The following is a 14,208-nucleotide window of genomic DNA, read 5'->3' as shown; positions in this document are numbered from 1 at the left end:
CTGAACATGTCTATATTGAATGTTATAAATGAAAAATAAAATAACTAATAGATAATAGAAGTATATAGATCTTGCCTTCATTGCTGTCTTCATACACTCTTCCACAAGATGGCGGTCTTAGCCTTCCAATGTCTACTTCCATACCTGCAGTAGAGAGAGCTCATGGTTTTAGATTCCCTCCTTCCCTAATCCGTGCCCTTAAGTTTAGTATGGGGAGAGATATTTAGTTTAGTATGGGGAGAGATATTTAGTTTAGTGTGGGGAGAGATATTTAGTTTAGTGTGGGGAGAGATATTTAGTTTAGAATGAGGAGAGATATTTAGTTTAGTGTGGGGAGAGATATTTAGTTTAGTGTGGGGAGAAATATTTAGTTTAGTGTGGGGAGAGATATTTAGTTTAGTGTGGGGAGAGATATTTAGTTTAGTATGGGGAGAGATATTTAGTTTAGTATGGGGAGAGATATTTAGTTTAGTGTGGGGAGAGATATTTAGTTTAGTATGGGGAGAGATATTTAGTTTAGTATGGGGAGAGATATTTAGTTTAGTATGGGAGAGATATTTAGTTTAGTATGGGGAGAGATATTTAGTTTAGTGTGGGGAGAGATATTTAGTTTAGTATGGGGAGAGATATTTAGTTTAGAATGGGAGAGATATTTAGTTTAGTTTAGTATTTAGGGAGAGATATTTAGTTTAGTGTGGGGAGAGATATTTAGTTTAGTGTGGGGAGAGATATTTAGTTTAGTATGGGGAGAGATATTTAGTTTAGTGTGGGGAGAGATATTTAGTTTAGTGTGGGGAGAGATATTTAGTTTTTAGTATTTGTTTAGGAGAGATATTTAGTTTAGTGTGGGGAGAGATATTTAGTTTAGTGTGGGGAGAGATATTTAGTTTAGTTTGGGGAGAGATATTTAGTTTAGTGTGGGGAGAGATATTTAGTTTAGTGTGGGGAGAGATATTTAGTTTAGTGTGGGGAGAGATATTTAGTTTAGTGTGGGAGAGATATTTAGTTTAGTGTGGGGTAGAGATATTTAGTTTAGTATGGGGAGAGATATTTAGTTTAGTATGGGGAGAGATATTTAGTTTAGTATGGGGAGAGATATTTAGTTTAGTGTGGGGAGAGATATTTAGTTTAGTGTGGGGAGATATTTAGTTTAGTGTGGGGAGAGATATTTAGTTTAGTATGGGGAGAGATGTTTAGTTTAGTGTGGGAGAGATATTTAGTTTAGTGTGGGGAGAGATATTTAGTTTAGTGTGGGGAGAGATATTTTGTTTAGTGTGGGAGAGATATTTAGTTTAGTATGGGGAGAGATATTTAGTTTAGTGTGGGGAGAGATATTTAGTTTAGTATGGGGAGAGATATTTAGTTTAGTGTGGGGAGAGATATTTAGTTTAGTGTGGGGAGAGATATTTAGTTTAGTGTGGGGAGAGATATTTAGTTTAGTATGGGGAGATATTTAGTTTGGTATGGGGAGAGATATTTAGTTTAGTATGGGGAGAGATATTTAGTTTAGTATGGGGAGAGATATTTAGTTTAGTATGGGGAGAGATATTTAGTTTAGTATGGGGAGATATTTAGTTTAGTCTGGGGAGAGATATTTAGTTTAGTATGGGGAGAGATATTTAGTTTAGTATGGGGAGAGATATTTAGTTTAGTATGGGGAGAGATATTTAGTTTAGTATGGGGAGAGATATTTAGTTTAGTATGGGGAGAAATATTTAGTTTAGTATGCGGAGATATTTAGTTTAGTATGGGGAGATATTTAGTTTAGTATGGGGAGAGATATTTAGTTTAGTATGGGGAGAGATATTTAGTTTAGTATGGGGAGAGATATTTAGTTTAGTAAGGGGAGAGATATTTAGTTTAGTATGGGGAGATATTTAGTTTAGTATGGGGAGAGATATTTAGTTTAGTATGGGGAGATATTTAGTTTAGTGTGGGGAGAGATATTTAGTTTAGTGTGAGGAGAGATATTTAGTTTAGTGTGGGGAGAGTTATTTAGTTTAGTATGGGGAGATATTTAGTTTAGTATGGGGAGAGATATTTAGTTTAGTATGGGGAGAGATATTTAGTTTAGTATGGGGAGAGATATTTAGTTTAGTGTGGGGAGAGATATTTAGTTTAGTATGGGGAGAGATATTTAGTTTAGTATGGGGAGAGATATTTAGTTTAGTATGGGGAGAGATATTTAGTTTAGTGTGGGGAGAGATATTTAGTTTAGTGTGGGGAGAGATATTTAGTTTAGTATGGGGAGAGATATTTAGTTTAGTGTGGGGAGAGATATTTAGTTTAGTGTGGGGAGAGATATTTAGTTTAGTGTGGGGAGAGATATTTAGTTTAGTGTGGGGAGAGATATTTAGTTTAGTGTGGGGAGAGATATTTAGTTTAGTGTGGGTAGAGATATTTAGTTTAGTATGGGGAGAGATATTTAGTTTAGTATGGGGAGAGATATTTAGTTTAGTGTGGGGAGAGATATTTAGTTTAGTGTGGGGAGAGATATTTAGTTTAGTGTGGGGAGAGATATTTAGTTTAGTGTGGGGAGAGATATTTAGTTTAGTGTGGGGAGAGATATTTAGTTTAGTGTGGGGAGATATTTAGTTTAGTGTGGGGAGAGATATTTAGTTTAGTATGGGGAGAGATTTTTAGTTTAGTGTGGGGAGAGATATTTAGTTTAGTATGGGGAGAGATTTTTAGTTTAGTGTGGGGAGAGATATTTAGTTTAGTGTGGGGAGAGATATTTAGTTTAGTATGGGGAGAGATATTTAGTTTAGTGTGGGGAGATATTTAGTTTAGTATGGGGAGAGATATTTAGTTTAGTGTGGGGAGAGATATTTAGTTTAGTGTGGGTAGAGATATTTAGTTTAGTATGGGGAGAGATATTTAGTTTAGTGTGGGGAAAGATATTTAGTTTAGTGTGGGGAGATATTTAGTTTAGTATGGGGAGAGATTTTTAGTTTAGTGTGGGGAGAGATTTAGTTTTTAGTTTAGTTTAGTATGGGGAAGAGATATTTAGTTTAGTATGGGGAGAGATATTTAGTTTAGTATGGGGAGATATTTAGTTTAGTATGGGGAGAGATATTTAGTTTAGTATGGGGAGAGATATTTAGTTTAGTATGGGGAGAGATATTTAGTTTAGTATGGGGAGAGATATTTAGTTTAGTGTATGGGGAGAGATATTTAGTTTAGTGTGGGAGAGATATTTAGTTTAGTGTGGGGAGAGATATTTAGTTTAGTATGGGGAGATATTTAGTTTAGTATGGGGGAGATATTTAGTTTAGTATGGGGAGAGATATTTAGTTTAGTATGGGGAGAGATAGTTTTTAGATATTTAGTATTTAGTTTAGTGGGGAGAGATATTTAGTTTAGTGTGGGGAGAGATATTTAGTTTAGTGTGGGTAGAGATATTTAGTTTAGTATGGGGAGAGATATTTAGTTTAGTATGGGGAGAGATATTTAGTTTAGTGTAGATATTTAGTTTAGTGTGGGGAGATATTTAGTTTTTGGGGAGAGATATTTAGTTTAGTGGGGAGAGATATTTAGTTTAGTGTGGGGAGAGATTTAGTTTAGTTGGGGAGAGATATTTAGTGTGGGGAGAGATATTTAGTTTAGTGTGGGGAGAGATATTTAGTTTAGTGTGGGGAGAGATATTTAGTTTAGTATGGGGAGATATTTAGTTTAGTATGGGGAGAGATAGTTTTTAGTTTAGTTTAGTATGGGGAGAGATATTTAGTTTAGTATGGGGAGAGATATTTAGTTTAGTATGGGGAGATATTTAGTTTAGTATGGGGAGATATTTAGTTTAGTATGGGGAGAGATATTTAGTTTAGTATGGGGAGAGATATTTAGTTTAGTATGGGGAGAGATATTTAGTTTAGTATGGGGAGAGATATTTAGTTTAGTATGGGGAGAGATATTTAGTTTAGTGTGAGGAGAGATATTTAGTTTAGTATGGGGAGAGATTTTTAGTTTAGTGTGGGGAGAGATATTTAGTTTAGTATGGGGAGAGATTTTTAGTTTAGTTGGGGAGAGATATTTAGTTTAGTGTGGGGAGAGATATTTAGTTTAGTGTGGGGAGATATTTAGTTTAGTGTGGGGAGAGATATTTAGTTTAGTATGGGGAGAGATATTTAGTTTAGTGTGGGGAGAGATATTTAGTTTAGTGTGGGGAGAGATATTTAGTTTAGTGTGGGGAGATATTTAGTTTAGTATGGGGAGAGATATTTAGTTTAGTATGGGGAGAGATATTTAGTTTAGTATGGGGAGAGATATTTAGTTTAGTATGGGGAGAGATATTTAGTTTAGTATGCGGAGATATTTAGTTTAGTATGGGGAGATATTTAGTTTAGTATGGGGAGAGATATTTAGTTTAGTATGGGGAGATATTTAGTTTAGTATGGGGAGAGATATTTAGTTTAGTATGGGGAGAGATATTTAGTTTAGTATGGGGAGAGATATTTAGTTTAGTATGGGGAGAGATTTAGTTTAGTGTGGGGAGAGATATTTAGTTTAGTGTGAGGAGAGATATTTAGTTTAGTGTGGGGAGAGTTATTTAGTTTAGTATGGGGAGATATTTAGTTTAGTATGGGGAGAGATATTTAGTTTAGTATGGGGAGAGATATTTAGTTTAGTATGGGGAGAGATATTTAGTTTAGTGTGGGGAGAGATATTTAGTTTAGTGTGGGGAGAGATATTTAGTTTAGTGTGGGGAGAGATATTTAGTTTAGTGTGGGTAGAGATATTTAGTTTAGTATGGGGAGAGATATTTAGTTTAGTATGGGGAGAGATATTTAGTTTAGTATGGGGAGAGATATTTAGTTTAGTGTGGGGAGAGATATTTAGTTTAGTGTGGGGAGAGATATTTAGTTTAGTATGGGGAGAGATATTTAGTTTAGTGTGGGGAGAGATATTTAGTTTAGTGTGGGGAGATATTTAGTTTAGTATGGTTAGAGATATTTAGTTTAGTATGGGGAGAGATATTTAGTTTAGTATGGGGAGAGATATTTAGTTTAGTATGGGGAGAGATATTTAGTTTAGTATGCGGAGATATTTAGTTTAGTATGGGGAGATATTTAGTTTAGTATGGTTAGAGATATTTAGTTTAGTATGGGGAGAGATATTTAGTTTAGTATGGGGAGAGATATTTAGTTTAGTATGGGGAGATATTTAGTTTAGTGTGGGGAGAGATATTTAGTTTAGTGTGAGGAGAGATATTTAGTTTAGTGTGGGGAGAGATATTTAGTTTAGTATGGGGAGAGATATTTAGTTTAGTATGGGGAGAGATATTTAGTTTAGTGTGGGGAGAGATTGTCAATCATGAAAGGCAATATTTATTTCCAGTGCAAAGCTTTCTTTGCTCCTCATCTCCATTCTTGAAAACACTTGTTAGGGTTTAGCAACTTCTAAATGACAGATTTAGCCACCTAATTACAAGATTAATTGTCTTTTGAATGGCCTTTTTTGGTTCAGTTATTATTTTCTTGAAACAATTTACTGTTGAAAGAAAAAAGACTTCATTGGGGTTGGCTGTGTTTCTCAACTCCACAATATGTACATCTCATTGGAGTTGGGCTGCATGTTGAGGAGCACCTTCACCGTGTCACATGATTACTAATCCCTTCAAAAAGATCAGCAGAGTAGGAGCTTTTTGAGCACCACTGTCTCTCTAGGACATGTTTTATAACAACTAGGAATTATAGGAGATGATTTAGCCAGAAAAGCCTGCAAAACAGGGCCTATTTTTTTTTCATGTGGGGTTATCCACTATATTCAGACAGACAGACAGATGCACCGACACAATCAGAGACAAGAAGACCGACAGGGAGCAGAATAGCTGATGTGCAGAATAGCTGATGTGATTTGGCTTAATCAGGCCTGGGCTCTGTAATCATAGCTGACTACTTGGCTGATGCTAATTCTGTTCACGTTAATTGCAATCAGCTCCTTGTCTGACATGAAAGCAAGGTTGTTGAGCAACTATTTATGATGCCAAGGCCGTCTGATGGCAGTCTGTGATTGTGTGAAGGAGTTGATCAGATAAGTGCAGACATTGACTTGAGTGACAGCGGCACACCACTTCCACATAGTTTATACTTATGATAACTGCCTGACACTTCCAATGTCAAAGCCACTCCAATGTGAGAGATGACCTGGAAGTGAATTTAGAATAGCTGCGTGGAGAAAGAATGATACTGACAGGCCTTGAACATACCTTTGTCTATCATGGAATATTCCCTTTTCTCTCTCTCTCTCTCTCTCTCTGGGTGAAGGCTTGGCCAAGGCAGCTCATTTTGTTTATTTTCAGGGTCTAGAGGAGTAAGAACAACTCTGTTACCGGATGTTGTAATGCATGCCGCCCAAAGCAACATGTTCCCTCCTAACACATGGTGAATGTAATGGTACGTTATTTGTCCGAACTGGGTGGGCAGGTGGTTTAGATCTTGGACTGTAGTATGTTGAATGATTAATAGAGGTTGCAGTATGACAGGTTAGAGGAAGAAGCAGGGAGAGGATGTCTGGTAGAGAGGTGGGGAAATGAGCACAGCAGGGATTACTGGAAAAGAAACGGCACTTTGTGTCAACATTTAAATGGTTCCGATTATACTTTAGTTTGTCTTTTTATAACATCCGCTTGGCTCTCTCGAAGACGTCTCCCCTGTTACGTATGTGTTGTGTGTGAATTACCTCTACATGCTGTTTTGTTTTTAAGCACAGTGAAAAGCCTGCTGGGTCTGGCCTCTCCTCTGTCTCACACATCCACACATAAATACTCTCACATGCTGTACAGACACATACACACTTGGCACACTCAATATTTTCACACACGGACACTGACAGACAGGCTCTTAGAGACACATGCACACATACACTTTAACACACACATACTGCCAGTCACCAGGACATGGTCTCCCCTGAGATATGTTCTGTTGCAGCCAGCTGCCCAGCCAGGCTGAGTGTTTGTGCTCTGCTGCCTGCCAATGAGTCAACTGGTGCTGCTGTACCCTCCGCTCAGTCCCCCTCCCTTCCCAGCAGAGAACCAGGTTTATTTATTTATTTTTTATTTCACCTTTATTTAACCAGGTAGGCCAGTTGAGAACAAGTTCTCATTTGCAACTGCGACCTGGCCAAGATAAAGCATAGCAGTGTGAGCAGACAACACAGAGTTACACATGGAATAAACAATTAACAAGTCAATAACACAGTAGAAAACAAAGGGGGGAGTCTATATACAATGTGTGCAAAAGGCATGAGGAGGTAGGCGAATAATTACAATTTTGCAGATTAACACTGGAGTGATAAATGATCAGATGGTCATGTACAGGTAGAGATATTGGTGTGCAAAAGAGCAAGTAAATAAATAAAAACAGTATGGGGATGAGGTAGGTGAAAATGGGTGGGCTATTTACCAATAGACTATGTACAGCAGCAGCGATCGGTTAGCTGCTCAGATAGCTGATGTTTGAAGTTGGTGAGGGAGATAAAAGTCTCCAACTTCAGCGATTTTTGCAATTCGTTCCAGTCACAGGCAGCAGAGTACTGGAACGAAAGGCGGCCAAATGAGGTGTTGGCTTTAGGGATGATCAGTGAGATACACCTGCTGGAGCGCGTGCTACGGATGGGTGTTGCCATCGTGACCAGTGAACTGAGATAAGGCGGAGCTTTACCTAGCATGGACTTGTAGATGACCTGGAGCCAGGTGACGGGCATCATTAGCCTTATTCTCCTGCCACTGCAGTGGATCCAGTTACAATTGGTTTTAACGCCACCACATGATTCTACACTAAGGCAGGCGATGACATGGGCAGTATTGTGTGTGTGTGTGTGTGTGTGTGCGCGTGCGTGCGTGCTTTGGAGGCACTTTAAGCTCTAAAACACCATTTGACCATCAGAGCAGTCTAACAGATCAGTGTAGCACGCCATCACACTCAGAATGACAAAACACGGCCTGTTGTTGTTGTCTTGTGAAGTCACTCAAAGCTCAGAGTTGAGTTGAGTGCTCAGTGGATATTTCAAAGGTCATAATCATGTCTCTCATCGTCTGTATGAGGAGAAAGCATATTTGAAAACACAGTAACTCAGTTTATTAGGAGTGCTTCTTTTTTGTGGAGGGAACATGAAAATGATTATAAACCAGTACATCAAGAAGAACATCTTTGTTGACTTCTGCTTCCTTTGAACCAAACAGAGCTCTCTAAAATGCAGTGTGGGCTGGAGTCAGTGGTCTGCTAGCCGTGACCTCACTTCAGAGCCAGGAGTTAACTCATTTTAAAGGCTACTTCATGCTGTATTATGGCCCTGATAAAAGGGAAGCCTTCTCTCAGTGCCACTCTGAGAGTGGCTGTGCTTTTGTCTCCGACTCACTTGTTTTTTTCCCCCTTCCGTGTCTCTCTCGGAGACTGGATGGACTGCCTGTGAGATTAGGAACTTTAATTGGCGTGTCGCCTTCATCACACCCCACTGTGTTCCTGTCACTGTTTGATTGAGAGCAGAATGAGGATAGGAATATAGCATGACTTGAATGCAATGACTAATTCATAAACAACATATTAACTGATAATCAACTGTTTATAAACCCTTTACAAGTTACCCCAGGGGCAGACTGGGACCAAAAATCAGTCCTAGCATTTCTAACAGAAAGGCCCTTTTATTTGCTGGAGGCTCCCACACAGGACCATTATTTTCAGTAAAAAATGATAGGCCCACTAGGCTAAAAAGGTACCAGCCCACCTGGCTGCCCGTGAGTTACTCCCTTAAAGAAACATATTGTAAGGTATTGCCTATAGAACCAGATAAATATATATTTTTTAATGGTGCAGGAGACTGATATTGATACTCTTTTTGTAAGGAAACCCAGTCATCTTTCAGTGGGCACTGATACTTGTATATCTGTGTAGGAAGTGATTTGTGTTGAATGTTACATGTGTGATCGTGTTGGCACGGACGGAAATTATTTTCTCTCACTCTTCCTTTCCCCCCAGAAAACAGATCCTTTAGTTTGAATCTCGCCCTTTAATCTGTCCAGGCAATCACTCATACGGGCATGAGGAGGATTACTGGAGAAAGCCATTCGAACTCCGCCCGAACAAGGAGAGGAACTGACTTCGGTGGAAGTCATGACAGTACCCCCCCACCCTGACGCATGGCTCCAGCAGTGCGCCGACACCGGCCTCGAAGGATGACTCGGAGGGCTAGGTGCAGGGCGATCCGGACGGAGACGGTGGAACTCCCGCAGCATTGAAGGGTCCAACACGTCCTCCACCGCAACCCAGCATCTCTCCTCTGGACCATACCCCTCCCAGTCCACGAGGTCCCGAAGGCCCCTCGCCCGACGCCTCGAATCCAGTATGGATCGAACGGAGTACGCCGGGGCCCCCTCGATGACCAGAGGGTGTGGAGGAACCTCCCGCACCTCAGACTCCTGGAGTGGACCAGCCACCACCGGCCTGAGGAGAGACACATGGAACGAGGGGTTAATACGGTAATCGGGGGGAATCTGTAACCTGTAACTCACCTCGTTCAGTCTCCTCAAGACTTTAAATGGCCCCACAAAAACCGCGGACCCAGGTTCCGGCAGGGCAGGTGGAGGGGCAGGTTTCACTGTGAACTTTCTGGTGCAGCACAGCGCGCTGAAGGTGAACATGAGCGGCATCCCATGTCTTCTCCGTGCGCTGGAACCAGTCGTCCACCGCAGAAGCCTCGATCTGACTCTGATGCCAAGGAGCTAGAACCGGCTGATACCCCAGTACGCACTGGAAGGGGTGGAGGAGTGGCGGAGCGAGTTCTGGGCCCTCTCTGCCCAGGGCACAAATGCCGTCCACTCCCCCAGTCAGTCCTGGCAATAAGACCTCAGAAACCTACCCACATCCTGGTTAACTCTCTCCACCTGCCCGTTACTCTCAGGGTGAAAATCCGAGGTAAGGCGGATCGAGACCCCCAGACGTTCCATGAACACCCTCCAGACCCTCGAAGTGATCTGGGGACCCCGATCAGACACTATATCCTCAGGCACCCCATAGTGCCGGAAGACGTGAGTAAACAAGGCCTCCGCAGTCTGTAGGGCCGAAGGGAGACTGGGCAGAGGAAGGAGATGGCAGAACTTAGAGAAATTATCCACAACAACCAGGATAGTGGTGTTTCCCTGTGATGGGGGAAGATCGGTCAGGAAATCGATCGACAGTTGCGATCATGGCCGTTGTGGAACAGGTAAGGGGTGCAGCTTACCTCTGGGCAGGTGCCTAGGAGCCTTACACTGAGCACACACCGAGCAAGAGGAAACATAAACCCTCACGTCCTTGGCCAATGTGGGCCACCAGTACTTCCCACTCAGACCGCGCACCGTCCAACCGATGCCTGGATGACCAGAGGAAGGTGACATGTGGGCCCAATAGATCAGCCGATCACGGACAACAGACGGAATGTACAGACGCCCAGCGGGACACTGGAGGCGAGCGGGCTCTGCACGTAACGCCTGCTCAATGTCCGCGTCCAGCTCCCATACTACCGGTGCCACCACGCAGGAGGCCGGGAGTATGGGAGTGTGATCCATGGGCCGCTCCTCTGTGTCATACAGCCGGGACAGTACATCTGCCTTCACGTTTTGGGAACCTGGTCTGTAGGAAAGTGAGAAAACAAAACGGGTGAAAAACATGGCCCACCTTGCCTGGCGAGGGTTCAGTCTTCTCGCTGCCCGGATGTACTCCAGATTGCGGTGGTCAGTCCAGATGAGAAAAGGGTGTTTAGCCCCTCAAGCCAATGTCTCCACGCCTTCAGCGCCTTGACGACAACCAACAGCTCACGGTCCCCCACTTCATAGTTTCGCTCCGCCGGGCTGAGCTTCCTTGAGAAGAAGCCACAGGGGCGGAGCTTCAGTGGCGTACCCGAGCGCTGAGAGAGCACGGCTCCTATCCCAGCCTCGGACGCGTCCACCTCCACTATGAACGCCAAAGAGGGATCCGGATGGGCCAGCACGGGAGCCGAGGTAAACCAAAAGCCCTCTCCGCCTCAGCCGACCACTGCAAACATACCGGTCCCCCCTTCAGCAGTGAGGTAATGGGAGCCGCTACCTGACCAAAACGCTGGATAAACCTCTGGTAGTGATTGGCAAACCCTAGAAACCGCTGCACCTCCTTTACCGTGGTGGGAGTCGGCCAATTACGCACGGCTGAAATGCGGTTACTCTCCATCTCCACCCCTGAGGTGGAAATGCGGTACCCTAGGAAGGAGACGGACTGTTTAAAGAACAGGCATTTCTCAGCCTTGACGTACTGGTCATGCTCCAACAGTCGACCAAGCACCCTGCGCACCAGGGACAAATGCTCGGCGAGTGTAGCGGAGTATATCAGAATGCCATCAATATACACCACTACACCCTGCCCATGCAGGTCCCTGAAAATCTCATCTACAAAGGCTTGGAAGACTGATGGAGCATTTATCAACCCGTACGGCATGACGAGGTACTCATAATGCCCTGAGGTCGTACTGAATGCCGTCTCCCACTCATCTCCCTCCCAGGTGCATGCTCACCTGGGGCTATGCCAGAGTGCCCTGCCTGCTGCCACGACCCCTAGAGGAACCAACCCGGCACTGAACAGCAGTGTGACCTCTGCGGCCACAGATGGTACACGTGAAAGCCCCTCCTCCGGCCTCCCTGAGCGCAGCACCTCCCAGCTCCATAGGCACCAGAGCGCTGGGGCTGGGAGAGGGAATCGACAGAGCCCTCTCTGGACGTCCGCGGGTGACCAGCAGGTTATCCAACCGAATGGACAGTTCCACCAGCTGGTCGAAGGGGAGGGTGGTATCCCTGCAGGCCAACTCCTGACGGACATCCTCGCGCAGGCAGCAATGGTAGTGGTTGATAAGGGCCCAGTCGTTCCACCCGCTCCTGCGGCCAGGGTCCTAAATTCCAGGGCAAACTCCTGGGTGCTCCTCGTCCTCTGCCTCAGGTGGAAAAGACGTTCGGGTGAACTCCGTGAAGTCATCCAACGCTGCATGTCCTTCTCCCCACACGGCGTTAGCCCACTCCAGAGCTCTCCCTGAGAGGCACGAGACGAGGGCGGACACCCTCTCCCTTCCTGAGGGAGCCGGGTAAATGGTGCCCAGTTATAGGTCCAGCTGTAGCAGGAACCCCTGGCACCGTGCCGCCGTCCCATCATACTCTCCGGGAAGGGCGAGACGCATCCCATTGGGACCGGGTACAGGAGGGGCGAGTAGTGGGAACCCTTGTTGTGCTGGTGGAGGCGCTAGAGGGACTCCCTGTCTCTCCCAGCGGTCCATGGTCTGGACGACGCGGTCCATCGCAACGCCGAGATGTTGTAGCATCGCCATGTGTTCTCTGACACGCTCCTCGACTCCTGTAACCGGGGTACCTGCTCCTGCTGACTCCATGGTGAGGTGTGGAATTCTGTAATGGGGTGTGTAACTGGTGGCAGTGAAGTCAGACACAGGAGAGCAGAACTACATAATAGGCGGAGCAGTTTAATTTCAAAACCAACGGCATAAAGCATAAACCAACATGGGCACAAAACCCGACGCACACCAGTAAACATGTGCACCTACAACAAACAATTCCACCCAAAGACATTGGGGGAATAGAGGGTTAAATACACCACACTTAATGAGGGAAATGAGAACCAGGTGTGTAGGAAAACAAGACAAAACCAATGGAAAATGTAAAGTGGATCGAAGATGGCTAGAAGACAGGTGACGCCGAACGCCGCCCGAACAAGGAGAGGAACCGACTTCGGTGGAAGTCGTGACAACTATCTATTACGCTCACCAGCAAATGAGGTTGATGTGAAGAATACATGTATAGTTTCGCTTATTTTTTCATAGCTTTGTACTGTTTGCATGTGCTAGTGTGTGCATTTGTGAGTGTGAAAAAATGTGGGTTGAAGTCATAAAACTCAATGAGGGTAGTTTTTAAACTCTGCTACATGTGCGTGCTTGTGTGTCGATGTTGTTCAGGGCAAGGCTGCGGAGTGGGGAATATGTGAGAATGGTTGATGAACCACTGAGCACTGCCTGGGTTTAGGGCTAGGAAAGGAGGCCAGGCCTGAGGTTAGCACTGAGGGTAGTAGGGCTTACACAAATATGTCCCTCCCTCCCTCTCATGGACCAGCAAACTAAAGAGACGAGGGCACACGGATATCGCCTACTAAGTCTATTTTAATGCAGAGCTCCAAAATAACATAGAACTAGAGCATGGCTAGACCACGGCTGTTCTGACAAATGTCTTAGAAATTACACTATTGGAGAGTAGTAGCTTTATCAACACTGTGAAACTCTTGTAGAATCTGTTAGACAGACGGAACACATGGAGGGAGAGAGGAGAGGCACGAAACCAAGGTCATGCAGACTGCAGAGAGAGAAATTATTCAGCAACTTTTGGTAGGAGGGTGAGAAAATAATATCAAATCAAAATGTAAACAAAGTTTATTGGTTGTGTACACAGTTTAGCAGATGGTATAACGGGTGCAGTGAAATGCATGTTTTGTTACATTACAGCCCTATTCTAAAAATGTATTCAATTGTTTTTTTCCCTCATCAATCTACACACTATACCCCATAATGACAAAGCAAAAACAGGTTTCATATATACATGTCTATATATATATATATATATACACATACATACAGTGGGGCAAAAAAGTATTTAGTCAGCCACCAATTGTGCAAGTTCTCCCACTTAAAAAGATGAGAGAGGCCTGTAATGTTCATCATTGGTACAAGGTCCTGGAGTGGCCTAGCCAGTCTCCAGATCTCAACCCCATAGAAAATCTTTGGAGGGAGTTGAAAGTCCGTGTTGCCCAGCAACATCCCCAAAACATCACTGTTCTAGAGGAGATCTGTATGGAGGAATGGGCCAAAATACCAGCAACAGTGTGTGAAAACCTTGTGAAGACTTACATAAAACGTTTGACCTCTGTCATTGCCAACAAAGGGTATATAACAAAGTATTGAGATAAACTTTTGTTATTGACCAAATACTTATTTTCCACCATAATTTGCAAATAAATTCATTAAAAATCCTACAATGTGATTTTCTGGATTTTTTTTCTCATTTTGTCTGTCATAGTTGAAGTGTACCTATGATGAAAATTACCGGCTTCTCTCATCTTTTTAAGTGGGAGAACTTGCACAATTGGTGGCTGACTAAATACTTTTTTGCCCCACTGTATATATGTATATATATAAACAAACCACATTTACATGTGT

The sequence above is a fragment of the Oncorhynchus tshawytscha genome, linkage group LG27, assembly GCF_018296145.1.
Source record: "Oncorhynchus tshawytscha isolate Ot180627B linkage group LG27, Otsh_v2.0, whole genome shotgun sequence".
Taxonomy (NCBI): Eukaryota; Metazoa; Chordata; class Actinopteri; order Salmoniformes; family Salmonidae; genus Oncorhynchus; species Oncorhynchus tshawytscha.
Note: the sequence above shows the minus strand (reverse complement) of the source record.